The sequence below is a fragment of the Gossypium hirsutum genome, chromosome D04 (assembly GCF_007990345.1).
Source record: "Gossypium hirsutum isolate 1008001.06 chromosome D04, Gossypium_hirsutum_v2.1, whole genome shotgun sequence".
Lineage (NCBI taxonomy): Eukaryota > Viridiplantae > Streptophyta > Magnoliopsida > Malvales > Malvaceae > Gossypium > Gossypium hirsutum.
Window position 1 is genome coordinate 19,584,277 of NC_053440.1, and position 21,090 is coordinate 19,605,366.

A 21,090-nucleotide genomic window follows, 5' to 3' on the forward strand; every position below is an offset into this window, starting at 1 on the left:
TCCAGTTTGGACTGTGAGGTTGAGATATAAGTAGTTCTAGTGGAAGATCAAGAGATCCTGCTTGGTTAGTGACTAGTTGATTGAGTAGAACCCGACATAGGAATTAGTTATGACCACCAAAATGAGTTAGTCTTCCATTATTAGATTTGATTGAATCGACAAATTAGTTTTCTATTTTATTGTTTTATGCAATTTATTTATTTTCTTATAAAACAAATTCCTTTCAATTTATGTTCCATCGTAATATAATTTAATCAAAATACTAATTAGATCTATTAACATTTAAGTTTTTATTAATTTAGTACTCGCCTCCCTTGGGTATGATTCTCAGAGTACTCACCTACTTCGTTGTAAAAAATTATATTACAACCTGACACGTATACTTGGGGAAATTGCCTAACTTTCATATTTGGTTGCAGGAAATTTACTCTAGACATTTGTACATCCGGAGGCGAATAAAGGCTTAAAACCCCTCATATAACATGAATGAGAGTCATTCTTAGTAGAAATACAAGGGTGAGTCGTTCACCCCTCTTCTACTCTAAGTAGGATATTTTTTCTATTTAAAATAAACCTCTACAACTCTACAAGGATTTTACCTTCTCTTCTTATAAATGGATGCCATCGGTAGAGCTATTAACACATTTTGAGAGATTGTTATTTTGTAGAAAAATAGTGAGAATTTATTTTCAACTTTTAAATATTTTTTTCAGAATAACAATTTTATCGATTTCATTTAAAAAAGAGAGATTTTTGTTTTCATCCAAAATTTTTTTTCTAGTTCTGTATTTTGGTTCAATTGGTTCGAGCCCACACTCGAAGTAGTTCGTGGTACAAGAATAATGGAGAATATCATTTGGTTGAAAGCTGGAAAACATCAAGGATCCGCTTATTAGAAAATACAAGTGCATATTTAGTTAAGGTTTATTGCTATAAATATCACAAACCGGGTTAATTTTCAAAATTTAATTTTCCGTTGTGCAAGAAGACTGTTTCCAAATTGGGTTTTTTCAAAAAATTGGTATCAAGAGCCAGGTTATGTTATGTTCATGGTGTTAAAACAAGATCGAGTCTCTCTCTTCATCTTGTTTGGTTAATATTTGATAAGATGTGACATTCTTGTAATTATTCGCATGTTTAGGGAATGTATTTGATTGGATGCAATATTATATATATTTGTTATATAATTATTATTTTTTGCCAAGGTTGTGGTTCTTAGGAAATAGACCATAGACTATCATCCCCATGTAGGATTATTTTTTAATTTTTAGAATTCTTGTAAGTAGGAAACATACATTGGATATAAATGTAATTTTTCAAAAAAAGAGTCCATGATGAGGAGAAGATGGAGCGATGGCGGTCCAAGACACAAAGAATGCCTTGTGATGAAAATTTATGTAATTTTTTGTTTTTCATTAATTTTCTAGAAATAAAACCATGGATGTAATACCCCTAACCCGTATCCGTCACTGGAATAAGGTTACGGAGGATTATTGTACAAACAAAACATTAAAACATACATTTTATACATTAATACAAATATGAAATAAATTATTAATTCACTTACATATCATCCCTAAATTGAGCCATCGAGGCCCTAGAAATACATTAAAAACAATTTGGGACTAAATTGGAAACATTTAGAAAGTTTAAGAAAAAGTTAAAAAAAATTTGACTGCAGGGGTTATACAGCTGTGTGGCCAGGTTGTGTGCCTCACATGGTTGAGACACACGCTCGTGTCTCAGGCTATGTAACAATCAAAATAGGGACACGGCCTTGTCCTAGCCCATTTCATTACTTGTGTAACTCTCTGAGTAGGGCCACATAGCCATGTCACATGCCTGTGTGCCAGGCCATGTGGTAGGCCATGTAATTGCATGACTTGCATGAAATAAAACCTATAGGGGGCATACGACCGTGTGTCACGCATGGTTGAGTCACCCGCCCGCGTCTCAAGCCGTGTAGACATGAATTTGGCAAAAAATAAGCCATTTCCTACACCAAATCATGCATACATTTATAGGCCTTTTTGTGCACATAAATAAGACTTCAACCTTACCAAAGCATGCATATAATGACCATTTCAATAGCCTTAAATTAATCAACCAATATGTCATTTCAAGGCACCTCACAAGCAAACATCAAAGCTTACCTACACATGCATATTTGTTCACATTTCCATAATCAAACATAATTCAACTTCTAACAAATCATGCCACAAATATGACCATGAACATTTCATCACAAACATACCATTTGAGCCATACCATTCATGGATCATAAGTATCCAAAATGACATAATGTGGCAAGCATAATAAGATATCAATCCAAACAACTATACATGCCAAAATCATCAACTAAAATTCAACTAAATACCAATACAAGTCCACCTATACATGCCACTATAACCTTGGCCAAAACATCAAAAACTACCGATATCTATGTTGGATAGTGTGATAGATCTCCAACGAGCTTCCAAATTGATTGAGCTTCTGATTATCTATAAAACATAGGAAAGAAACTACGTAAGCACATAATGCTTAGTAAGTTATCTAACCATAAGCATGGCACAAGCCTAAGCATCATCATCAATACACAAGTTAGTGCATTTAAACATAATTCACTTGAATTAAACATAAGGTAAGCCATTTCCACATGAACATATGTCATTGGATCCATTCATCTTTTCATGAGCATATACATTATTCCATTTGGAAACTTACCATATCCTTTCCTTTCCATTCTTGTTGAACCATTTAGAATATCATTGGATACTCGGGAAAGCTCACACGAAGTGTGCTTAAACATATAACCGTAACCTTTCCTTTACATCGTTGCTCACACGAGCGTGAAATGGGCCTGCTCACTTGAGCTGTGGGTCGGAATGTAAGCTACACGATGCTGCTCACACGAGCTATGGAGCATCTGCAACAAATGCAGGACCTCAGCCATCGATAGGAAATTCAAGACCAGCACCCGAAACATGAAATTCCTAATGACATGTCATTTGTATCCTACGAATTCCTAAGGTTCAAGCGGGATTGATTAACCGTCATAGCATGATTTTGGATATACATTGTTCAATAGCATTTTAAATACATATTAACATATAACTAAACAACATAAACATAATAACCCGTACATACGAACTTACCTCGACGAATAGGGTGAAAAACAAGATCGACTAATCCGAGGCTTTAGCTTTTTCTTGATCTAGATCCGTACGTGGTCTATCTTGATTTAAATAACATATTTAATTCATTTAATATCTCTAGAATTCAATTTAGTCCACATTTCATACTTTTGAAAAATTACCATTTTGCCCCTAATATTTTGACTCTTTACAATTTAGTCCTTAAGCTCATAAATTGAAATCTAAACATTTTCATCTTTTTCTCAAGCTAGTTGATTTCTCTAGGGACCTATATTAACTCATACAAACCATCATTTTATATATTTAACTTGAAATTTTACTAATTTTAAAAACAAGTCCCTAAATGTAATTTTCATCAAAAATCACTTTACAAAACTTGTTTATTTAACAAAAAGGACTTATAATATTTCATTAAACATCAAAAATCAAGAAATATCATTCATGGCATAACCCTAAATCTTTAACAATTTTACAAATTGATCCCCGGGCTAGCTAGGTTAAGCTACAACAACTTCAAAAACATAGAACTCAATAAAAACGAGATCAAAAATCACTTACATGCAATGAGAAAGCATGACTGAATCAATGAACCCTAAAAATAGTGAATTTTGTTCTTTAATTTTCGATGGAAGGGTTTTGAAGAAGATGAATGAAATTGGTTTTATTTAATTTAACCTTTATTTACGCATTTACCTTTTTACCCTTTAAAAAATTCAAAATCTATATAAATGGTCTAATTACCATCTATTTCCTCTTAATTTAAAGTTCCATATCCATTAGACCCCTTTAATTAATAGAGCTTTACTTTTACACTTTCTACGATTTAGTCATTTTTACTTAATTAAGCATGCCAATGTCAAAATTTCTTAACGAAATTTTAATATGACCTTACTAGCATCCCATAGACATTAAAATAATAAAATAATGATTTACTCTTCTAATTTTTGGTCCGAAAACTACTATTTGGATTTCATTGAAAATCGGTTGTTACAATGGAAACCTTGACTAACAATTTAATTTTATTGCTCATATCTTTATATATCTGTTTAATAATTATGTATGATATAATTGTGATATATATGTATGAGATTATCCATATTTGATCTATCAAAGATAACAAGTGTGGTAATAAGAAAATACATGTGTTGTATTGTTTCATTCACTTATTTAGGTTATTCGAATACTATGAGAAGTGTGGTAATGAAAAGGTGTATGTCTAGGATTGGGTCTGGCAAGGAAAAACTTGGTTTTTAAGTGGTCAAATATGATTCACCTCCCTTTCCTGGGAACCTACATGGTGCACGGTTCACATTCACTTCTTCGATTTTTCCCTTAAAAGAAAAATTGTGGAGAATCAAAATTATTTTATTGACTCTTGTGAATAATTGAATGTGAAAATTATAAATTTGCTATAGCATGTCATGTATACATGAGGTAAGCATGCCATATAGTTTAGGAAAGAATGCCACATGTACTTGTCATGCATATACTAATCATATATGATTGAAACTGGAAATTAAAAACCTTGCATGTTTTTAAAATATTAAGTGGGAGAAGGTTCCTAAATAAGACCTATGACCTCCATCAATGGTATTTTGTGATGGCATGGCAAGTACACTATCCCATGGTAGGATTGTTATGTGGATTTCATTGAGTATATTTCCTAAAAGTAAGAAGAATTCTCTTGTGATCAAATGATAATTAGACTGACCCTTGTGGTAGGCATTACCATGCGATAAGTTAAGAAATTCTATCTTAAAAAGAGGACAACTAGTCAAGGCATGCTACTCGATGAGATTGTCCCACGATGACTCATTTGTGGTGTATTATGCGATAGGTGTTGAGTTGATGGTTATACACTCAAGATCTTTTAGTTAAGTAACTCCCCACGAAGCTCTACTTAAGTTAGAATGATGGCTGAATGCTACATGATTATTAGTACGTGTGAATGCCTAAGGAAATAGATTTATGTACTAATTGCATGGAAATCCATGTTTTTACTAGTTGATCATGATCACTTATGGTCGCTTGATTCAATGGATGTGGGAATTATTGTTGCAATAAATTACAAATGCTTTCAAGGTTTAATGTTAGATGCATGCATCATCTCTGTGCATATCTTAATGTTGCAAAACATGTTAAAAAATTTGCTTACTACAAAAATATTAATATATGAATGTTTTATTTTCAGTTCGCAAATGACACCAACTCCCTTTTTGAACATACTCATTGAAAACAAATTGAAAGGAAATAACTATAAGCAATGATGTGAGAAACTTAAAACAGTTCTTGATAATAAATGCGCACAGGCCACTCAAGTTGAGGCTAGAGAACACTGGGAAGAGTCTGATGAGATAGCTCGTTGCTATATGCTCGTAAGCGAGACTAGTACTCAGTATAAGCAACTAGATAGATGTAAGACTACTAAAACAATTCTAGATAAGCTACAAGACATGTTTAGAGGTTAAGCTGCATTGGCTTGACAATCTACCATAGCTAGCTTGATGACCGCCCAGCAAATACCTGACATTCTAGTCAAAGACTGTAACACCCCTAACCCATATTCGTCACCAGAATAGGGTTACGAAGTATCACCGTAAACTCTCAACTTAAAACATACAATTCCAAACATTTCATAAATCACAACATAATTCATTCATACACATGCATATCGTTCCTTATTCGAGCCCTCGAGGCCTTAGAAACACTTTAGAAATGATTCGAGACTAAATAAAAAACATTTAGAATTTTATGGAAAAAGATAGAAAATTTCACACTACAAGGGTCACACGGCCATGTGGTTAGGCCGTGTGACTCAAACGGTTGAGACACATGCCCGTGTCTCAAGCCGTGTGGAAATTTGAAGTAGGAACACACGGCCATGTCCCAGCTCGTGCCCGTGTAACTCTGTGACTTCGGTCACATGGCCAAGCCATACGCTCGTGTGCCAGGCCGTGTGCTAGGTTGTGTAACTGCCTGACTTGCAACCCTTTGAAACCTATAGGGGAAACATGGCTGTGTCATATGGTCGTGTGTCACACACGGCTGAGACACACGCCCGTGTCTTAAGAAAAAGGCAAACTTCAAGCCATGTATTTCACCCAATTCAAGCTCACACCTACAAGCCATTTGCACATATAATCAAGCTTCAAAACATACCTAAAACATGCATGATAAGGCTAATTCAATATGATCTCTATCCATACAACTAATATGCCAAAAGGCACCTCAATCACAACCAAATATACTTAAACATAAGCATAATTTAGCCATTCATTACTCATACATTTCTAACCTATTTCCATACCAAAACTTACCATAATGACCACATGCCAAAAACATTCAAACATACCAAGATTGTCATTCAAAACATATCATCATTTGAACATTTCTACACCAACCATCAAAGCATCAAAATGCCCAAAAGTTCACCAACCATAATACCACATTTACAAGCCAAATTAACAACTATCTCATCAAAACACAATTCACCTATACATGCCATTATAACCATGAATAGAAACATCAAAATCTACCAAAATAGTCGCTGGATAGTGTAATAGGTCTCTGACGAGCTTCCGATAATATAAAAAACATAGGAAAGAAAAACAACATAAGCATATAATGCTTAGTAAGTTCGTAAATCAGGAACAAAACTTACCATTTCAATGCATAAACATAAAAATAGATATGAATCAATCCAACACAAGCTCGACACAAACCTAAGCATCACGAACAACACAAATTAGTGCTTAATCACATAACTTAGCCAAATCCATCACATGGTAAGGTAAAACGCATAATCATAATACTTATGAATTCATACTTTTCATAACATGACTATACATACTTTGATCCTTTATACTTCATACCTTTCCATAATTTCATAGTGTAATCAATCGGAACCTTTATCGGTTCATCCCTTTACATGCTTGTTGAACCACTAAGAATAATATCGAATGCACGGGAAGCTTACACAAAGTGTGCTAACATATGGTCGAAACCATTACTTTCTTTTTCCTTTATGTAAATGCTCATACGAGCCATAAATGGGCCTGCTCACACAAGCTGACAGTCAGAACGTAGCTATTGGATACCGCTCACACAAGCTGACGAGTATCCGCAACAAATGCCGATAGTCAGCCATCGGTAGAACGTTCAGGACCAGCACTCGAATCATGGTAACCCTAATGACATGTCATTTGTATCCTATATATTTCGAATGTTCAAATGGGGTTTAGTAGTTGTCATATGTCGTTGGATTTTCACCGTGATAGGATACAATGAATAACATAATAACATTTAAATCAAATGCATTAAAACACTATTTAAACATACGAACTTACCTTGACCACAAAAATGATGAAATTGGATCGACTAGTTCGACACTTTATCTTTCCCTCGTTCTAAATCCGTACGAGGCTTAACTTGATCTTAATAAGAAAATTCAATCCATTTAATAATGATTCTTTTCAATTCAGTCCAAAATACATACTTTTGCAAATTTACACTTTTACCCTTAAGATTTTAACTTATTGACAATTTAATCCTTAAGCCCGTAAATTGAAATTCATACAATTTCATCCGCATAAAAGGCTAGCCGAATTCAATATACACCCATAGAAACTCATACAATTCATTATTTCATAATTTCACCTTGTATTTTACACACTTTACAAATAAATCCCTAATTGACATTTTCAACAAAAATCACTTAACAAAAGTTGTTTATTTATCAACAATGATTCATTTTCTTCCATCAAACATCAAAAACCACATGAATACATTCATATAAAAAACCTAACATTTTAACAATTTTGCAAATTAGTCCCTGGGCTAGCTAGATTAAGCTACAACAACCTCAAAAACATAGGAATCATTAAAAACAAGATGAAACGTACTCACCATGCACCAACTTTAGCTTAGCCAAACCTAACAAGCTTCCATGGAGGTTTTTAAGATTTAAATTTTGGTGGATGGATGCATTTTGGAAGACGACACTTTTGTTATTCATTATTTTACTTAATTAATTTATTAAATTACCTATTTAACCTTATTATTAACATATAAAACACCTATTTAGTGTCCATAAATGTCCACTTAATATAACAATGGTCTAATTACCCCATAAATCCCTTAACTATTTAATATCATAACCATTTTGTACCTTTAACTTGTAGAACTCTAATTTTGCACCTTATGCGATTTAGTCGTTTTTACCAAATTAAGCATGCAAACGGTAAAATTTCTTAACGAAATTTTTATACGACCTTGCTAATATGTCATAGACATGAAAATAATAATAGAATAAATGTTTTCACATAGGATTTTTTGTCCCAAAACAACTGTTCAGATTTCACTAAAAATAGGCTATTACAACTCTTCCCTTAAAGAAATTTTCGTCCTCGAAAATCTTACCAGAAAAGAGGTTCAAGTGTAACACCCCGAACCCGAGACCGACACCGGAGTCGAACACGAGGTGTTAACAGACTTTAAACCCCTTATAAAAATATTTCCCAGACGCTGCCCAATCTGCGTACTAGTCGCTTTAAAAATCATATTTTGAGTTTCACAACTCAAAAATCAGTTTCGTGATTTTTCCATGAAACTAGACTCATATTCCCATCTACATATTTTTTTCTAGAATTTTTGGTCAGGCCAATTAATACAGTTTATTAGTCAAATTCTCCCATGATACAGGGATCGACTACACTGACCTTTGCGCATTACGACTTGGATATCTCCCTGCACAGAGCTTCAATACTGATGCCGTTTGTTTCTATGGAAACTAGACTCAGAGAGGAATCTATACATATATGGTATGACTCCTAATTACCTCTGGTTAATTTATAAGGAATTTCCAAAGTCGGAACAGGGAATCCAGAAACCGTTCTGGCCCTGTCTCACGAGAACCTGAATATCTCTTAACATACTGTCCATATGATCGTTTCGTTACTTTCCTATGAAAATAGATTCATCAGGGTTCGTTTAAATAATTTATTCACTATTTAATTCCATTCCTACTATTTTTAGTGATTTTCCAAATCTACATCACTGCTGCTGTCAGCATCTGCCTTTAAGGTAGACTTTACCTATTTCATAGTTTCCATGATTCAACTAGCCCTTTTAGCATGAGTAGCACAAATGATGATGGTGATTAACCATTCCCATGGCCAATCCTTGTCAAGCATATTCACACTAAATGATTATAACATTATACTCAAACATGTATAAGCCATTTTCGCATGGCTAACCAAAATTATACAAGTCCAAAGGGTCCATGACCCACAACAAACGGGTAGTCCTATACATGCCATATCCAGAGTTCAACTAAAAGAGTACCAAAAGAGCTTTGATAGTGTGGATGACTTCGACTTCGATGATCCCGAATCCGATAGCTAACGAACAATATCTATAAAACAGAGAGCCAAAGCAACGGGGTAAGCATTTTAAAGCTTAGTAAGTTTCAAGTAATGAAATCGGCTTTGACTAAAGTATTGCATTCACATAGCTAAATAAATCACTTTAATAATTCACATTCTCATAAGCATACTTACTTCACACTTCATCAACATATACACACACAAGGTATCAACCTATCTAAAAGCCGAAAATTTCGTTAGTCGATTGAACGAATATTATTTAAAACGAATCGACCTTTTTTTTTTTTTCGAAGCACATGCAAACATACCTTATCGTTTGGGTTTATCGAGCGTATTAATTGAATTTATTGCAGCACAAAACGCTCACATTCAAACCCAAGTTTCTTCGGAATTTAGCCGGATATAACCACAAGCTCAATTGCCTTCGGGTCTTAACCCGGGTATATCAATTCGCACAAATGCCTTCGGGTCTTAGCCCGGATATATCAACTTGCACAATTGCCTTCGGGTCTTAGCCCGGATATATCAATTCGCACAAACGAGGCCGGGTCTTAGCCTGGATATATCAATTCGCACAAACGCCGTCGGGACTTAACCCGGATATATCAATTCGCACAAATGCCTTCGGGTCTTATCCCGGATAAATCAATTCGCACAAATGCCTTCGGGTCTTAGCCCGGATATATCAATTCGCACAAATGCCTTCGGGTCTTATCCCGGATATATCAATTCGCACAAATGCCTTCGGGTCTTAGCCCGGATATATCAGTTCGCACAAATGCCTTCGGGTCTTATCCCGGATATATCAATTCGCACAAATGCCTTCGGGTCTTATCCCGGATATATCAATTCGCACAAATGCCTTCGGGTCTTATCCCGGATATATCAATTCGCACAAATGCCTTCGGATCTTAGCCCGGATATATCAATTCGCACAAATGCCTTCAGGTCTTAGCCCGGATATATCAATTCGCACAAATGCCTTCGGGTCTTAACCCGGATATACCAATTCGCACAAATGCCATCGGGTCTTAACCCGGATATATCAATTCGCACAAATGCCTTCGGGTCCTAACCCGGATATATCAATTCGCACAAATGCCTTCGGGTCTTAGCCCGGATATCATTCAAATGCTCATGCACACATATATCAACAATCATGACACATCCATATTTCACTTTCGTTACTAAGGCTCAAACACAAAGCATTTATTAAACCTTTCCAATTTCGGCTCAATAGCCACACACAAAGAGCATGATTTCAATTGGCTTTATAACATAGTCTCTATGCACATTCGACTATCCATCATAGTATGACTAATCATTTCAATATAATTCACGTAGGGTCATTACTCGAAGACTTACCTCGGATGTTGTCGAACGACTTCAATGGCTATTCAATTACTTTTTCCTTCCCTTTATCGGATTTAGTTCCCCTTTGCTCTTGAGCTTAAGTTCAACAAATTTTAAAATAGTCATTAATCGACTATTCAAGTATTACTTTCAGAATAATATATATATTGATTCTACTTTCACACACATAGATTATAATAAGCTTTATAAAAATCAATAAATAATTCATTAGCAAATTTTCAATAATGTTTACAACAAAATCACATATTCACTACGAGCTGTTTTCCTGAGCAGCAGTCACTAAATTATTTATAACTGGAGCTACAAAACTCCAAATCACTTGCTGTTAATTTTCCCTGAATATAGACTCGTACATCTTCCATCCATAAAATTTTCAGAATTTTAGGCTTGGCCAATCAATACCAGATTTTTCTTAAAGTTTCCCCTGTTTCACTGTTTGACTAATCTGACCACTCTTCACTACGAATCAAATTTCTCATTTTACAGAATTCAAAATGTGTTGTATTTGATTTCATTTGAAACTAGACTCATTAAGGAGTCTAAGCATATAAATTTTATCTTATAACCATTTTTGTACAATTTATAATGATTTTATAAAAACAGAACAGAGGATTACAGTGTCATTCTGCGCTGTCTCACACAACTTTAAGTATCTCATTATCGGAAATTCCTTTGCTTACACGGTTTCTTTTATAAGAAACTAGACTCATTAAGCTTTAATTTCATGTCTCATTCAGCCTCTAATTCAAATCCATAAATTTATGGTGATTTTCTAAAGTCACGTTACTGCTGCTGTCCCCAAGCAGATTATTACCATATCAAACACTAACATTTGCATTTCACCTTACTAGCTAGCTTAGCAAACCTTAATTTACTACTTCATGCCAAACCAAAGATCACATTCGGCACTTTCATCCACCATTCCACCAAGCATGTAATATTCAAACACAACCAAACTCACATTCGGCCCTAGCTCATAACAAGGTAGCCGATTCTTTTTCCTTAGTGTCTAATGCTCACCTATGATTCTTTTTATAGTTCAAACACTCCTCTATCATCATTCACCTAACTTTAACATGAAACAACAAAACTCACCATTTCTCATCCAAATAACATGAACAACAACCATTTCTTGAACATTTTCTCATGACCGATTGCTCATGTTACCAACAAGATTCAAGATTTGAACATGGGCTAACTAAGGGACTTAGTAACTAGCTTAATACATTCAAAAATTTCCAAAAGCTACCATGCATTACATACCTTATTCAAGACTAGAAGGAGTGGCCGAATGTTTTACTTCCCCTTCCCCTTCTTCTTAGCATTTTCGGCCAAGGATGAAGATGAAAAAGGATGAACACATTTTTTTCTCCTTTCTTTTCTTTAGCTCACGGCTAGCAAGAACATGAATGATGATCTTTTTTTTTTCATTACTTTTCTTTTATTCTCTCTTTTATTTATTTTATTACTAACATTTTATGACACAAAATAACATATTTTATTTGTGCCATACTTATGCCATAATTTCAATATAATAAAAAAATTGCACAAATGCTTATCATGCCCATCATGGCCGGCCACTAGGTTTTAAGGTGGGAAATTTGACATGCAAATCCACCTATTTCATACTATAAGCTATTTGGCCACTATAAATTAGCCCATAGCATTTGCAAAATTTTCACATGAGTCATTTTTCATAATTTCACTCACAATTGGCAAAATCAAAGCATGAAATTTTCACACATGCACTTTCACATGAAATAAACATAGAATATAACATCTAATTATTTTGTGACTCGGTTTAGTGGTCCCGAAACCACTTTCCGACTAGGGTCAATTTAGGGCTGTCACAACTCTCCCCACTTAAGAAATTTTCGTCCCCGAGAATCTTACCGATAAATAGGTTTGGGTATCGTTCTTTCATCGAGCTCTCGGTTTCCCAAGTAGCTTCCTCGATCCCGTGTTTGAACCATAACACCTTAACTAACGGAACCCTTCTGTTTCGCAACTCTTTCACTTCACGAGCTAGAATACGAATCGGTTCTTCTTCATAACTCAAGTCAGATTGAATTTCAACTTCCGAGGGATTAATCACATGTGACGGATCGGATCTATAACGTCGAAGCATCGAAACATGAAAAACGTTGTGAATCCTTTCAAGTTCAGGGGTAAAATCAATCTATACGCCACTGGACCAATTCTTTCGGATATTTCATACGGCCCAATGAACCTCGGACTCAATTTGCCCTTACGGCCAAATCTGAGTACCTTTTTCCAAGGCGAAACTTTAAGAAACACTTTATCTCCAACCTGATATTCAATGTCTTTTCTTTTCAAATCCGCATACGACTTTTGACAATCTGTGGCTACCTTCAGACTTTCACTTGTTGACATATTAAACATCTCGAAACAAAATCGGAGATGTCTCGTTTCATACCATGCCACCAAAATCGACGTTTCAAATTGTTGTACATTTTCGTACTCCCTGGGTGAATTGACATTCGGCTACAATGGGCTTCGTTCAGAATCATCGAAATGAGTTCCGAATTCCTTGGAACACACAAACGACTTCTGAACTTCAAACAATCATCATCATCGATTTGAAACTCCGATTCCTTGTTCGGAACACACTCAGCCCGTTTTGCAACCAATTCATCATCGACTTTCTGAGCTTCACGAATTTGATGAATCAATAATGGTTTGGCTTTTAATTCAGCTACTAACACATTGTCGGGTAGAACGGACAAGTGTACATTCATCGCTCGCAAAGAAAATAGTGATTTCCGGCTTAAGGCGTCCGCAACCACATTAGCCTTTCCCGGGTGATAATTAATGACCAGCTCATAATCTTTCAACAACTCAAGCCAACGCCTTTGTCGCAGATTCAAGTCTCGCTGGGTCATCAAATATTTGAGACTTTTGTGATCCGAAAATACATGGCACTTCTCACCAAACAAATAATGTCGCCATATTTTCAAAGCAAATACGATGGCAGCTAGTTCGAGATCATGGGTTGGATAATTGCTCTCGTGTGGCTTCAATTGTCCTGACGCATAGGCCACAACTCGACCTTCTTGCATCAATACGCAACCCAACCCAAGTAGGGATGCGTCACTATAAATGACAAACTCTTTGCCTGATTCGGGTTGCACTAAAATTGGAGCTTCAGTCAAATGAGTTTTCAGTTGATCGAAACTTTTCTGACATTTCTCCATCCATTCGAACTTAACATCCTTTTGAAGTAGCTTCGTCATTTGTGTGGCTATCATCAAGAAACCTTTGCCAAATCGTCGGTAATAACCGGCGAGTCCCAAAAAGCTCCGAACCTCAGTAATATTTCTTGGAGGTTTCCAGTTAAGTATGGCTGAGATTTTGTTCGGGTCAACTCGAATACCCGATGCGGATATCACATGACCCAAGAAGCTAACCTCTCTTAACCAGAACTCACACTTACTGAACTTAGCATATAACTGCTTATCCCGCAAAATTTGTAACACTAGCCTCAGATGCTCGGCATGTTCGGTCTCATCTCTTGAATAGACCAGGATGTCATCAATGAACACAACTACGAACCGATCCAAATATGGTCTGAAGATCCGATTCATCAAATCCATAAATACCGCAAGGGCATTAGTGAGCCCAAACGGCATCACTAAGAATTCGTAGTGACCATATCTCGTTCTGAAGGCAGTTTTGGGTATGTCCGAATCTCGAATTCGCAACTGATAATAGCCCGATCTCAAATCTATTTTTGAGGACACTGAGGCTCCCTTCAGTTGGTCGAACAAATCATCGATGCGCGGCAACGGATATTTGTTCTTTATCGTCACTTTATTCAGCTGACGATAGTCAATGCACAACCTCATGGTTCCGTCCTTCTTTTTCACGAACAATACTGGTGCACCCCAAGGTGAGAAACTTGGTCGAGCAAAACCTCTATCCGTCAATTCTTGCAACTGAGCCTTCAACTCTTTTAACTCGGTTGGTGCCATACGATACGGAGCTATCGAAATCGGCGTAGTTCCAGGTACAAGCTCAATACCAAACTCTACCTCCCGAACAGGTGGTAAACCCGGTAATTCTTCAGGAAAAACATCCGGGTATTCACAAACCACCGGCACAGATTCGGGTTTCTTTTCTAATTCTTTGTCATCAAGTACATACGCAAGGTATGCTTCGCAACCTTTTCTTACATATTTCTGTGCCAACATTGAGGATATTACAGCTGGCAACCCATCCAAGTCCGCCGGAAAACAGGAACCTCGGATTACTAGGGGACATTTCTTACACACTTTGTCGACAAGCACGTAACGACTCAAGGGATTTGACACCCGAATTACGAACTCAGTAGACTCAATAGGTAAAGTCTTACTGGATGCTAAGGTTTCACGTATGTAAGAATGAGTAGAACCGGGGTCAATCAAAGCAATTACATTAGTATCAAAGAGAGTAAAAGTACCGGTAATAACATCAGGCGAAGAAGCATCCTCGCGGGCACGTATAGCATAAGCTCCAGCAGGCGCACGAGCCTCGGATCTGGTCGTAGCATCTCTAGATCCTCTCTGACCACCACTAGCATTGCCCGTATTTCTAGATGGTCTACCTCGAGCAGTGGTAGCACCCGGTTTCTCACTCTGATTTACATTCTGTTCAGACATCCTCGGGCAATCTTTAATGAAGTGGTCAACTGATCCACACTTGTAACAGGAGCGGTCATGGAATCTACAACTCCCCGAATGCCATTTACCACAATATCGACATTCTGTTCTGTCTCGGCGTTCATTCCCAACACTGGCGATCGAAGTGCCTCGGGTACCCACAGGGGGTCGATCACGATCTCGTCTAAAAAGGCCCGAAGTGCCTCTAGACCGACCCACATCATCTCGAAATTTCTTCGATGCCTGTTGAAGAGACTTTCCCGAGGATCTTTTACGAAACTCTCCAGTTCTCACATCAACTTTTTGTTTTTCTATTCTAAACTCTTCGGCTTTACAAGCTCGCTCGACATCGTCGCTATCCGTAGCCTTAAATTCAGTAGCCCCATGTTTTCGGATTTTGTCAACTGGGGGCTTATTTGACCTTATTTGGTCAGTTACCAGAGGTATTGTAGGTGCGGGGGTTGTATTAGTCGGGAATGGAGGTTGTGGAACAGCCGTATTAGTTCGAATGTATTGGTTAAACCAATCATTCATCACGCTATAGAAAGCTTGTCTAGCTTCATCATTCGGGTTACTAGCATTCGGTTGAGAGTCTGCCGGCGCTGTCCCTTGTGCGGGAGCAGGCGCTACACTCTCAAGATCATCAGCTACCACTCGGTCGGGATCGGGATCCATTACTATAATTAAACACATTTGCAAATGTCAGAAATCACCACACTATCAGATAATCACATAAAATGGCATGTATAGCTAGACCCAACGCATTACGGTAATCCTAGAATCGACTAAACCGTGGCTCTGATACCAATCAAATGTAACACCCCAAACCCGAGACCGACACCGGAGTCGAACACGAGGTGTTAACAGACTTTAAACCCCTTATAAAAATATTTCCCAGACACTGCCCAATCTGCGTACTAGTCGCTTTAAAAATCATATCTTGAGTTTCACAACTCAAAAATCAGTTTCGTGATTTTTCCCTGAAACTAGACTCATATTCCCATCTACATATTTTTTTCTAGAATTTTGGTTAGGCCAATTAGTACAGTTTATTAGTCAAATTTCCCCATGATACAGGGATCGACTACACTGACCTTTGCGCATTACAACTTGGATATCTCCCTGCACAGAGCTTCAATACTGATGTCGTTTGTTTTTATGGAAACTAGACTCAGATAGGAATCTATACATATATGATATGACTCCTAATTATCTCTGGTTAATTTATAATGAATTTCCAAAGTCGGAACAGGGAATCCAGAAACCGTTCTGGCCCTGTCTCACGAGAACCTGAATATCTCTTAACATACTGTCCATATGATCATTTCGTTATAGCTCATAACAAGGTAGCCGATTCTTTTTCCTTAGTGTCTAATGCTCACCTATGATTCTTTTTATAGTTCAAACACTCCTCTATCATCATTCACCTAACTTTAACATGAAACAACAAAACTCACCATTTCTCATCCAAATAACATGAACAACAACCATTTCTTGAACATTTTCTCATGACCGATTGCTCATGTTACCAACAAGATTCAAGATTTGAACATGGCTAACTAAGGGACTTAGTAACTAGCTTAATACATTCAAAAATTTCCAAAAGCTACCATGCATTACATACCTTATTCAAGACTAGAAGGAGTGGCCGAATGTTTTACTTCCCCTTCCCCCTTCTTCTTAGCATTTTCGGCCAAGGATGAAGATGAAAAAGGATGAACACATTTTTTTCTCCTTTCTTTTCTTTAGCTCACGGCTAGCAAGAACATGAATATGATCTTTTTTTTTCATTACTTTCTTTTTCTCTCTTTTATTTATTTTATTACTAACATTTATGACACAAATAACATATTTTATTTGTGCATACTTATGCCATAATTTCAATATAAAAAAAATTGCACAAATGCTTATCATGCCATCATGGCGCCACTAGTTTAAGTGGAAATTTGACATGCAAATCCACCTATTTCATACTATAAGCTATTTGCCACTATAATTAGCCATAGCATTTGCAAAATTTTCACATGAGTCATTTTTCATAATTTCACTCACAATTGGCAAAATCAAAGCATGAAATTTTCACACATGCACTTTCACATGAAATAAACATAGAATATAACATCTAATTATTTTTGTGACTCGGTTTAGTGGTCCCGAAACCACTTTCCGACTAGGGTCAATTTAGGGCTGTCACAACTCTCCCCCACTTAAGAAATTTTCGTCCCCGAGAATCTTACCGATAAATAGGTTTGGGTATCGTTCTTTCATCGAGCTCTCGGTTTCCCAAGTAGCTTCCTCGATCCCGTGTTTGAACCATAACACCTTAACTAACGGAACCCTTCTGTTTCGCAACTCTTTCACTTCACGAGCTAGAATACGAATCGGTTCTTCTTCATAACTCAAGTCAGATTGAATTTCAACTTCCGAGGGATTAATCACATGTGACGGATCGGATCTATAACGTCGAAGCATCGAAACATGAAAAACGTTGTGAATCCTTTCAAGTTCAGGGGGTAAAATCAATCTATACGCCACTGGACCAATTCTTTCGGATATTTCATACGGCCCAATGAACCTCGGACTCAATTTGCCCTTACGGCCAAATCTGAGTACCTTTTTCCAAGGCGAAACTTTAAGAAACACTTTATCTCCAACCTGATATTCAATGTCTTTTCTTTTCAAATCCGCATACGACTTTTGACAATCTGTGGCTACCTTCAGACTTTCACTTGTTGACATATTAAACATCTCGAAACAAAATCGGAGATGTCTCGTTTCATACCATGCCACCAAAATCGACGTTTCAAATTGTTGTACATTTTCGTACTCCCTGGGTGAATTGACATTCGGCTACAATGGGCTTCGTTCAGAATCATCGAAATGAGTTCCGAATTCCTTGGAACACACAAACGACTTCTGAACTTCAAACAATCATCATCATCGATTTGAAACTCCGATTCCTTGTTCGGAACACACTCAGCCCGTTTGCAACCAATTCATCATCGACTTTCTGAGCTTCACGAATTTGATGAATCAATAATGGTTTGGCTTTTAATTCAGCTACTAACACATTGTCGGGTAGAACGGACAAGTGTACATTCATCGCTCGCAAAGAAAATAGTGATTTCCGGCTTAAGGCGTCCGCAACCACATTAGCCTTTCCCGGGTGATAATTAATGACCAGCTCATAATCTTTCAACAACTCAAGCCAACGCCTTTGTCGCAGATTCAAGTCTCGCTGGGTCATCAAATATTTGAGACTTTTGTGATCCGAAAATACATGGCACTTCTCACCAAACAAATAATGTCGCCATATTTTCAAAGCAAATACGATGGCAGCTAGTTCGAGATCATGGGTTGGATAATTGCTCTCGTGTGGCTTCAATTGTCCTGACGCATAGGCCACAACTCGACCTTCTTGCATCAATACGCAACCCAACCCAAGTAGGGATGCGTCACTATAAATGACAAACTCTTTGCCTGATTCGGGTTGCACTAAAATTGGAGCTTCAGTCAAATGAGTTTTCAGTTGATCGAAACTTTTCTGACATTTCTCCATCCATTCGAACTTAACATCCTTTTGAAGTAGCTTCGTCATTTGTGTGGCTATCATCAAGAAACCTTTGCCAAATCGTCGGTAATAACCGGCGAGTCCCAAAAAGCTCCGAACCTCAGTAATATTTCTTGGAGGTTTCCAGTTAAGTATGGCTGAGATTTTGTTCGGGTCAACTCGAATACCCGATGCGGATATCACATGACCCAAGAAGCTAACCTCTCTTAACCAGAACTCACACTTACTGAACTTAGCATATAACTGCTTATCCCGCAAAATTTGTAACACTAGCCTCAGATGCTCGGCATGTTCGGTCTCATCTCTTGAATAGACCAGGATGTCATCAATGAACACAACTACGAACCGATCCAAATATGGTCTGAAGATCCGATTCATCAAATCCATAAATACCGCAAGGGCATTAGTGAGCCCAAACGGCATCACTAAGAATTCGTAGTGACCATATCTCGTTCTGAAGGCAGTTTTGGGTATGTCCGAATCTCGAATTCGCAACTGATAATAGCCCGATCTCAAATCTATTTTTGAGGACACTGAGGCTCCCTTCAGTTGGTCGAACAAATCATCGATGCGCGGCAACGGATATTTGTTCTTTATCGTCACTTTATTCAGCTGACGATAGTCAATGCACAACCTCATGGTTCCGTCCTTCTTTTTCACGAACAATACTGGTGCACCCCAAGGTGAGAAACTTGGTCGAGCAAAACCTCTATCCGTCAATTCTTGCAACTGAGCCTTCAACTCTTTTAACTCGGTTGGTGCCATACGATACGGAGCTATCGAAATCGGCGTAGTTCCAGGTACAAGCTCAATACCAAACTCTACCTCCCGAACAGGTGGTAAACCCGGTAATTCTTCAGGAAAAACATCCGGGTATTCACAAACCACCGGCACAGATTCGGGTTTCTTTTCTAATTCTTTGTCATCAAGTACATACGCAAGGTATGCTTCGCAACCTTTTCTTACATATTTCTGTGCCAACATTGAGGATATTACAGCTGGCAACCCATCCAAGTCCGCCGGAAAACAGGAACCTCGGATTACTAGGGGACATTTCTTACACACTTTGTCGACAAGCACGTAACGACTCAAGGGATTTGACACCCGAATTACGAACTCAGTAGACTCAATAGGTAAAGTCTTACTGGATGCTAAGGTTTCACGTATGTAAGAATGAGTAGAACCGGGGTCAATCAAAGCAATTACATTAGTATCAAAGAGAGTAAAAGTACCGGTAATAACATCAGGCGAAGAAGCATCCTCGCGGGCACGTATAGCATAAGCTCCAGCAGGCGCACGAGCCTCGGATCTGGTCGTAGCATCTCTAGATCCTCTCTGACCACCACTAGCATTGCCCGTATTTCTAGATGGTCTACCTCGAGCAGTGGTAGCACCCGGTTTCTCACTCTGATTTACATTCTGTTCAGACATCCTCGGGCAATCTTTAATGAAGTGGTCAACTGATCCACACTTGTAACAGGAGCGGTCATGGAATCTACAACTCCCCGAATGCCATTTACCACAATATCGACATTCTGTTCTGTCTCGGCGTTCATTCCCAACACTGGCGATCGAAGTGCCTCGGGTACCCACAGGGGGTCGATCACGATCTCGTCTAAAAAGGCCCGAAGTGCCTCTAGACCGACCCACATCATCTCGAAATTTCTTCGATGCCTGTTGAAGAGACTTTCCCGAGGATCTTTTACGAAACTCTCCAGTTCTCACATCAACTTTTTGTTTTTCTATTCTAAACTCTTCGGCTTTACAAGCTCGCTCGACATCGTCGCTATCCGTAGCCTTAAATTCAGTAGCCCCATGTTTTCGGATTTTGTCAACTGGGGGCTTATTTGACCTTATTTGGTCAGTTACCAGAGGTATTGTAGGTGCGGGGTTGTATTAGTCGGGAATGGAGGTTGTGGAACAGCCGTATTAGTTCGAATGTATTGGTT